The 9,055-nt window shown below is 46.8% G+C and overlaps 1 long non-coding RNA gene across 1 annotated transcript in view; it reads left to right on the forward strand.

The window, feature by feature from the left end:
• Positions 1–8,550, forward strand: part of LOC309606797 — a 43,553-nt gene extending 35,003 nt beyond the window's left edge. The window contains exons 3-4 of the long non-coding RNA XR_014232050.1: positions 265–530; positions 3,581–8,550. This is a non-coding gene — a long non-coding RNA (uncharacterized lncRNA). The remainder of the gene's footprint in view (positions 1–264; positions 531–3,580) is intronic.
• Positions 8,551–9,055: the final 505 nt, after the last annotated feature.

The raw sequence follows: 9,055 nt of genomic DNA on the forward strand, positions 1-9,055 counted from the left end.
CACGCTACTAAATATAAAATAGATAACCAACAAGGACCTACTGTATAGCACAGGGAGCTATACTCAATACTTGTAATAACCTTTAAGGGAAGAGAATTTTTTAAAAAAAGAGTAAATATATTTATATAATTGAATGTATAATTCAATTATGTGTATGTGTAATTGTATGCAAAATTGTATTACTTTGCTGTACACCTGAAACTAACACAACATTGTAAATCAACTCTATTGCAATAAATATTAACAGAAAAACGGTCTTTGCAGATGTAATTAAGTTGAGGATCTTGTGATGAGAGTGTCCTGGATTCCCCGACTGGGCCCTAAATCCAAGGACAAGTGTCCTTAGAAGACACAGCGGAGACGGCCATGTGCAGACAGAGGCAGTGATTGGAGTGATGCTGACACAACCCAAAGATTGCCTGAAGCCACCAGAATCTGGAAGAAGCAAGGAAGGATCCTCACACTTAGAACCTTCTTAGGGAGCATGGCCCCGCCAACACCTTGACTTCAGTCTTCTGGCCTCCAGAATGGTGAGAGAATACATTTCTGTTGCTTTAAGCCACAGATTTGTTACAGCAGCCCTAGGATGCTGGTACACTCCCCAAATTTACCTTCTTCTGAACTCTTCTGGCACAAATTAACTGTGTGTTCCCTTTGATGTTAAATTAACCACATAAAACAGTATGTGAGGGCTTCCCTGGTGGCGCAGTGGTTGAGAATCTGCCTGCCAATGCAGGGGACACGGGTTCGAGCCCTGGTCCAGGAAGATCCCACATGCCGCGGAGCAACTAGGCCCGTGAGCCACAACTACTGAGCCTGCGCATCTGGAGCCTGTGCTCCGCAACAAGAGAGGCCGCGATAATGAGAGGCCCGCGCACCGCGATGAAGAGTGGCCCCTGCTCGCCGCAACTAGAGAAAGCCCTCGCACAGAAGCAAAGACCCAACACAGCCAAAAATAAAATAAAATAAATAAATAGCGTTCCCTTTAAAAAAAAGAAACAAAAAAAACCAGTACGTGATTCTCTCCCACGTGCTTGTCCTATTTCCACCGCCTGATAACTAAGGGAAGGATGTTATTGTTCTGCTTCTTGGCATTGTCCACAGCAGTTTGCAGAGCGCTAGGGTAAGAGCAGAGACTCAGCGAGTCGGTATTGATTGAACGGTGGGGAGTATTGATACACCCACTGCTCAGATCGGGGTTACAAAGCAAAGACTCTGGCATCATCAGGGATCCAGGGAACTTTGCTGCCTGTTGAAGCCCTGACTTGATACAGGTTTGGGTATAATTTTGGCTTTGTCTACGCTAATCTGCCATCCTTCAAACCCAGCCTTTACAACACGGGGAAGATAGCTGATATTTTATAATAACTATAAATGGAGTATAACCTTTAAGAATTGTCAATCCCTATATTGTACACCTGTAACTTATATAATATTGTACATCAACTATACTTCAATTAAAAAAACAACAACAGCATTTAGCTCCTGTTACCTCAGTCCACCCTGAGCTTGACTACTGTGGAAAACTTGTTCTCTGGCTGGAACTTGTAAGCTTGTCAAAACGATTGAGTTCTGGGAAGGGGACCACCCAGATGGTGCGGGAGTTAATGGCTTTGTTCTTGGTCCTCTTTTGCTCCATCTCTGGGCACACACCCAAGTCTGGTGGTCTTCGCTGGGGGCCTTCCCAGGTGAAGGAGGAAGGGACAGTGGGAGAGAGAATCAAAGGGGAAAAAATAGCCCACAAGAAAGCGGGAGAAATAGCAGGCCCAAGGGAAAAGCAAGGACTTCAGAGTTGGTTAGTCACTGAAAACTGGTTCTGGACAAAAAGAGACTCAGCGCTGACCTGCGGGCACCGAAAGCACTGGCAGCCACATTAGGGGGCAGTGGATGCTGGTCTTTTCCTAAGAGGGCACCTCGTGTTTTTCTTTCCTTTTTTGACTGTGGGTTTTTCCACTTTGTCATTTCTGCCCGGTGTCTCTGGGGAGCCTCGTGCTCCTTCGCAACAAGGTTCTTGTGACTTTGCTGCCAAGAACGACTTCCATAAATGCTCCAGGGGGTGCCCAGGACCCCCTCCCCGCAGAAGGGCAGCAGGAACCCCCCCCCCGTGCCCCCACGCCTCCTGTGCCTATCTGAAGCATGAGGGCAGGGACAGTTCATCTTCCTGCCCTGGGGCATCGGAGGGCAGGTGTGGCCACGTGGACAGCATCCCGGACAGAGATGATGGGAAGTGTCTCTATTTTCCCTTTCGCTGGACTTCCTCTTATGGATTCACCCTTCCCCCCATTTTCTTTCCAAACTCAGAAAGGAGCAAAATTTAGTGTGAAGCAAGAAGTGAAGGTAACGGGGCTTCCCTGGTGGCGCAGTGGTTGAGAATCTGCCTGCCAATGCAGGGGACACGGGTTCGAGCTCTGGTCTGGGAAGATCCCACATGCCACGGAGCGACTAGGCCCGTGAGCCACAACTGCTGAGCCTGCGCGTCTGGAGCCTGTGCTCCGCAACAAGAGAGGCTGCAACAGTGAGAGGCGCGCGCACCGCGATGAAGAGTGGCCCCCACTTGCCACAACTAGAGAAAGCCCTCGCACAGAAACGAAGACCCAACACAGCCATAAATAAATGAATTTAAAAAAAAAAAAAAAAGAAGTGAAGGTAAAGAGGGGGAAAGAGCAGAGGGAGGGGGGGAAAGGTGGTGCCCCCGCGGGAACAAGGTGAGGCTTACCTGATGCGCAAAGTCGGTACAAGCAACTTACGTAAGGAACAGCTGTTCAGTAAGCAGATCAGGGGTGCTAAGTACCTTCTAGAGAGTTAAGGCTCAGGTTGGATGCCTTCAGGAGTAGATTTTCTCAACCTTGGGCTCTGAAGATTGAAAATGGCCACTGAGGCCACTGAAGAAAATGGACTTGAAAGGAAAGAGGCTTCCACCTGCCCCAGCAGGTACAATCGGAGAAGTGGGGAGGGGATGCGTATGATTGGGTCACACGGACACACGTGCTTTTACATGGACACACACACACACACTTTGGCTTAGAATGAGTCTGTCTGGGCCTTGACTTGTCTTAGAAAGGTTCTCAGTGGACCATGACCGTGGCAAAGGCAGTATGGGACATCAGCCACTGGAAGGGTGGCCTTTGTGTGGTGGTACCAGGACTAGCCCTGGGGTACAATTTTAAAAGTTATCTTGTTGTTAAGTAAAACATAAGTATATGCACAATAATAAAATAAACGTTAAAATAAAATAAAGTACAGGTACAGAAAACCATACAAAACAAAGGTATGATTTTAATGAATGATTCTAAGGTGAACACCTTTGTAACCACTACCCAGGTCTAAAGGTAGACTTTTCCAGCGACCCCCGGACGACCCTTCTGTGTCCCCTCCCAACCCACACCCCTCCTTCCCCCAATAGTAGCCTCTCTCCTGACGTTCATAGGAATCGCAAACTTGAGCTCTTTATAGTTTTATCACCCGGCTGTGCATCACTAGACACCATGTTTTATTTAGTCTTGCTCATGTTTTAATTGGATGTGTCTTTTGACTCTCTTTAAATTCTGGATATCCCCCTGGATCCTCCCCTTCCCTACAGTTTCTCTGTGGCAGACCTGAAGAGCGTCCCGCAGTCTGGATTTTGCCGGTCGCACCCTTGCAGTGCTGGTGAAGCCCTTGACTACTATTTGAGAGGATGGTGGGTATAATGGAAAGACCCCCTGGGCGGGGACCTGAGTGTCACCCCAGCTCTGACACTAACTGGGAAACAACCTGGTGCAGCCAGGAGACACATGGTGGAGCAGTTACAGGGACATGGGCCACGGAGTCCAGCGGAGCAGTGATCCGTTCCTGGTTCCAGGACTTAGGACTGTCTTGGTTTGTTTCCTCATCTGTTTGAGGGCATTCTTCATACCACAGGGTCATTGTAGGGAGTCAATGGGAAAGCTCTTTTTGCTGCTCCTGAGAGATAATGAATATGTTATGCTGCTCTTATTATTTTTACTCTCACTATTATTACTAATGTGACTGAGTCCAAGCTCGCACTGCTTGCCACACAACAGGCCGATAAATCAAGAGACAATTTGTTGGGGGAAGGAATAGCGACTTTATTCAGAAAGCCAGCAGACTGAAAAGATGGTGGACTACTGCCCCAAAGAACCATTTCCCAAATTAGAATACAGGCTTCTTTTATACTAAAAGGGGAGGGAGGGACTTCCCTGGCGATCCAGTGGTTAAGACTTTGCCTTCCAATTCAGGGGGTGCAGGTTCAATCCCTGGTCGGGGAGCTAAGATCCCACATGCCCCACAGCCAAAAAACCAAAATACAAGATAAAAGCAATATAGCAACAAATGCAATAAATACTTTAAAAAATGGTCCACATTCAAAAAAAAAATCTTAAAAATAAATAAATAAGTAAATAAATAAAAGGGAAGGGGTAAATTGCTGGTTCCAGTCAAACTCCAGAGGGAATGTGTTAATTCTTCCTTCCTGCAGCTGTTCACAGGTGGGCCTGGTCAGGATGTTTCCTGTGATCTAAACAAAGGTAATTTAGCTTAATGCTCACTGCATGGGAGGCAGGGTTCCTAGAGATGGGCCATGATGTGTAATTTAAGCTTATGGGCAACATCCCTTTAGAGATTAACTTGTAATAGAATACAAAGGTTCTTCCCTATTACACTAAGAATTACTTTAGGAAGATCAGTTCACCTCTGCGAACTTCAGGTTGGCCATCCAAAGAATCAGTCCCTTTTGGTTGCACAGTTAAAAATATATGCCTTTAAAAATACATCTTAATAAGTTGAAATATGTGTCTGCTCTCCTTCTTCCTACAAGGCTTCTCCTCTTCTCCATTTGCTTTGGCATTCGAATGTGTTACAGACAGATGAGTCAGTTGAGATGAGGTCTTCAATTTGCTCGAGCCAGACATGTGTCAGCCCTACTCTGGGGAAGGAGCAGGAAGGCGCTCATTTCATACCTCGCCTAGGACACCCTGGCTGAAATAACCTCAAAACATGCCCTGCCTTCCCCAAGGGTCTGTTTTGTTTTATTTAAAACAAATTTTTTTTGAAGTATAGTTGATTTCCAACATTGTATCAATTTCTGCTGTACAGCAAAGTGATTCAGTTATACATATATATATATATTCTTTTCCATTATAGTTTATCATAGGATACTGAATATAGTTCTCTGTGCTATACAGTAGGACCTTGTTGTTTATTGGCACAAAAACAGACCCAAGGGTCTCTTCTGAGGTTCAAGCAAGATGATAAGGTGCTTCGAATCCCTTTGAAAGTGAAAGCACTGGCCAGGGGCTAGTGGAGTTTTTGTGTCTTTCTTTCTTACAGACCAGGAGCACAGGAAACGGCTTGTCCTCAGGCCTGGCTGGTGGCTGTATTGGGACCAGAATCCAGGTTCTGACCCCCAGCCTCGGGTAAAGGCTGCCCGGCCAAGTGCTTAGTTGGGTCTCATGTCTTGCAACTCCTTCAATTAAAAGCAGTTTAACTGGGACCTCCCTGGTGGTCCAGTGGTTAAGACTCTGCTCTTCCACTGCAGGGGGCACGGGTTTGATCCCTGGTTGGGGAACTAGGATCCAGCATGCCGTGCGGCTCCACCAAAAAATTAAAAAAAACAAAAAAAAAGCAGTTTAACTGTTGCCTAGAAGGAGGAGAGCCTGCCACCGTCTACAGTCAGCCTTGAGGGAAGGACGTCTGTCCATCTAAGGGTGGCTGGTGGGAGTAGGTGGAGGTTGGGGCTGAGGTGGGCAAGGGTAGGAGACAGAGAGACTGCAAAGAAGTCATCCTGGCAAGAGATGGTGAGAGGCTGGATTCCAGAAGGAACAGAGCAGAGGGGACCAATTTGAGAAATGTTATTTATCTTGTGTTACTTAAATTTCTGTTTTGGAAACAGACTGACACACAAATAGAGAGACTAGTATAATGAACCTCCATATAGCCAGCACCCCCCTATTCACCGGTTATCAACATTTTGCATTTGAGAAGTTGTAGAAGGTGAGGCGGAGAGGACTTGGGGATTGATTAGGTGGTGGGGGAGAGAGGATGGTGATGGAGAGCAAAAGAGAAGGAAGAATCCAGAATGATCCTGGGCCTCTGGCTTGGTCGGGTAGACAAGGGAAGAAGCCGAGCCAGTCTGGAGGGAGACGATGAGCTGGGTGAGCAGGGGCTCTCTGCAGCGTGGGGACTGTGCTGTTTGCACCCCCCAGTTCCTTACACGGCTACCTACTAAAGGAATGAGCAAAGGACACCGGGTGGCAGGGTCAACCAGGGGCTCTCCTGAGGGCTGAGCCAAGGGGAGCTGGCAGAGCGTTTGCTTTCTTTCCTCTCTAATCCTTAAACCTTGGTTTTACCCCTTGAGAATTTCTTTTTTTTCTTTTTCTTTTTCTTTCTTTTTTTGGAGTATAATTGCTTTACAATGTTGTGTTAGTTTCTGCTGTACAATGAAGTGAATCAGCTATATGTATACCTATATCCCCTCCCTCTTAGACCTCCCTCCCACCATCCACCCCATCCCACAGAATTTCTGAAAATGAAAAATAACCACCTAGCCTTTTTCCCAGAAAAAGAGAAACTTTGCAGATGAACAGAAGGATGCAAGAGGGTGTTCTGGAAAGAGACCAGTGATGTAACAAGGCTGACGGTTCCACCCTTCAGGGAGCTGCCCAGGCTCTGCCCCAGGGGACTCTTTTCCGGGCATGAGAATTCAGCTCTACCTCGAAGGTGCCCATGTTCACCCTCCACTGTGTGTGTCTTGGAATAGACTTAGAGTGCACGGCGGAGGGGACAAGAGGTGTCCCATGGTGGGTCACCCTGATCTACAGAGGGTCCGGGATGGGGAGCTGTCCCCTTCTCATGTTCCAGACCGAGCCTGTCTCATTTTAGGTCAGGATGACACTGCCTGGTCCTGATTTGCAGAGGTTCCAACTTGTCCTCCACTGTTTACAACCAGGGATGTTACCACCCTGGTTGGCTGTTGTTCAAAATTCCTTATCGCCATTCCAGCAATTATGGGCCACACCAAGGGTGCCCTGCGGGTCTGGTTTTATCTCCCCTGAAGTGTCCATGAATCTGAGACACAGGCCTGAGTCACCTCCTGTGCGCTCATTACCCAGGAAGCCCTTTGGCATTCTGGCCAGTCCGAGGCTGTTGCGGTTTTTCCTTTGTCTTCCAGCCAAAAAGCAAAAGCAAAACAAACAAATCGCTCCCTCTCTATTAAACTTCTACCAGCCTTCTAGACCCAGTGCAGTCTTCAAAGAGGCGTCTCTTTGCACAGAAATTTCTCCCATTAATTTGAACTTCCCGGATGTGCTGGTCCGAGAGCCCATGGCACTCTACCTGGAGCTGTCATCAAGTTGCCATCTGGCAGGTTCGGTGCTGTGTCATCTCCCCAGCTGGATTCAGAGCTCCTGGAGGACTTGCTTCTTCCCTTCCCTCCAGTGGCAGCCATGTAGTGTTCCCCAAGTTCGATTCATTCAGAGCTGGTTTATCTAGTTTTGGTGAAAATTATTCTGCCCTGAATGTTGAGATAGAAGCCTAAGGTAGCGAAGGTCCCCAGCACAATCTAGGACTTTTGAATTGACTTCCACAGCTGTGACACCCGTGGGGATCTTGAGGGCAGCCCAGGGGGCATGTGCTGCCTTGGGTAGATGTGGCCCCAGGTCAACCTGCTCTGAGAGTCACATTTTGGTTACTAAGACTTTCTATATTTAAGCACTTCAGTCTCATTGGACTCAAATCTCCTCTTAACACCATCCAAAAAGCAGTGGCTTGGGTCTGGAGGGAGTGGGTGGAGGTGAGCGAGGAGGGTAATCTTCTTCCTCACGTTCTTCTGCTCTTGTGCTTCTTCTTCTTCTTTTTTTAATTGGAGTTTAGTTGATTTACAATGTCGTGTTAGTTTCAGGTGTACAGCAAAGTGATTCAATTATACATCTGTACATATATCTATTCTTTTTCAGATTCTTTTCCATTATAGGTTATTACAAGATACAGAATACAGTTCCCTGTGCTCTACAGTAGGTTCTTGTTTCTCATCCATTCTGTTGAGAATGGAACCAGGGAGAGGAAATTCAAATGTTTCTCTGACTACCCTTGGCAAGCCATCCTCTCTCTGTTTTGTTGTAACAGACCCCATCTATTGTTGTGGCTGCTTTTCTGTCCAGCACTGGCCATTCCTTTTTTTTGAGTGTCAACAGCCCGGTGCTGCCTCTCCAGGGGGACTCGATTCTCTGTTCTTCAAAGGCCCCTAAGGGGCCTCCCTGCACAGCCCCCATGGGACCAGCTGAGGCCCAGCCTCTTCCCCCCAGGCCTCCCCTAGCTGGGCTCAGCGCTTCTCAAAGCCTCTGGGCTGAAGGATAGGGTTTGTTTTCCTTTTCTGCCAATGTGTCACAGATCAGTACTTCCATAAAATACATTAAAAATTACTAGGGGGACTTCCCTGGTGGTGCAGTGGTTAAGAATCCACCTGCCAATGCAGGGGACACGGGTTTGAGCCCTGGTCCGGGAAGATCCCAAATGCCGTGGAGCAACTAAGCCCGTGTGCCACAACTACTGAGCCTGTGCTCTAGAGCCCACGAGCCCATGTGCAACAACTACTGAAGCCTGCGTGCCTAGAGCCCATGCTCCACAACAAGAGAAGTCACTGGAATGAGAAGCCTGCACACCACAACAAAGAGTAGCCCCCACTCGCCGCAACTAGAGAAAGCCCACGCTCAGCAACGAAGACCCAACACAGCCAAAAATAAACAAGTAAATAAATTTATTAAAAAAATAAAATGAAATAAAATAAAAATAAAAATTACTAGGGCAAACACTATTTACAATAGCCAAGATATGAAAGCAACCTAAGAGTCCACTGATAGATGAATGGATAAAGAAAATGTGGTACATATATAAAATGGAATATTACTCAACCATAAAAAAGAATGAAATAACGCCATTTGCAACAACATAGATGGACTTAGAGATTATCATACTAAGTGAAGTTAAGTCAGACAGAGAAAGACAAATATTATATAATATTACTTCTATGTGGAATCTTAAAAATGATACAAATGAACTT

The sequence above is a fragment of the Balaenoptera borealis genome (genome assembly GCF_965194805.1).
Source record: "Balaenoptera borealis genome assembly, chromosome: 11".
NCBI classification, from domain to species: domain Eukaryota; kingdom Metazoa; phylum Chordata; class Mammalia; order Artiodactyla; family Balaenopteridae; genus Balaenoptera; species Balaenoptera borealis.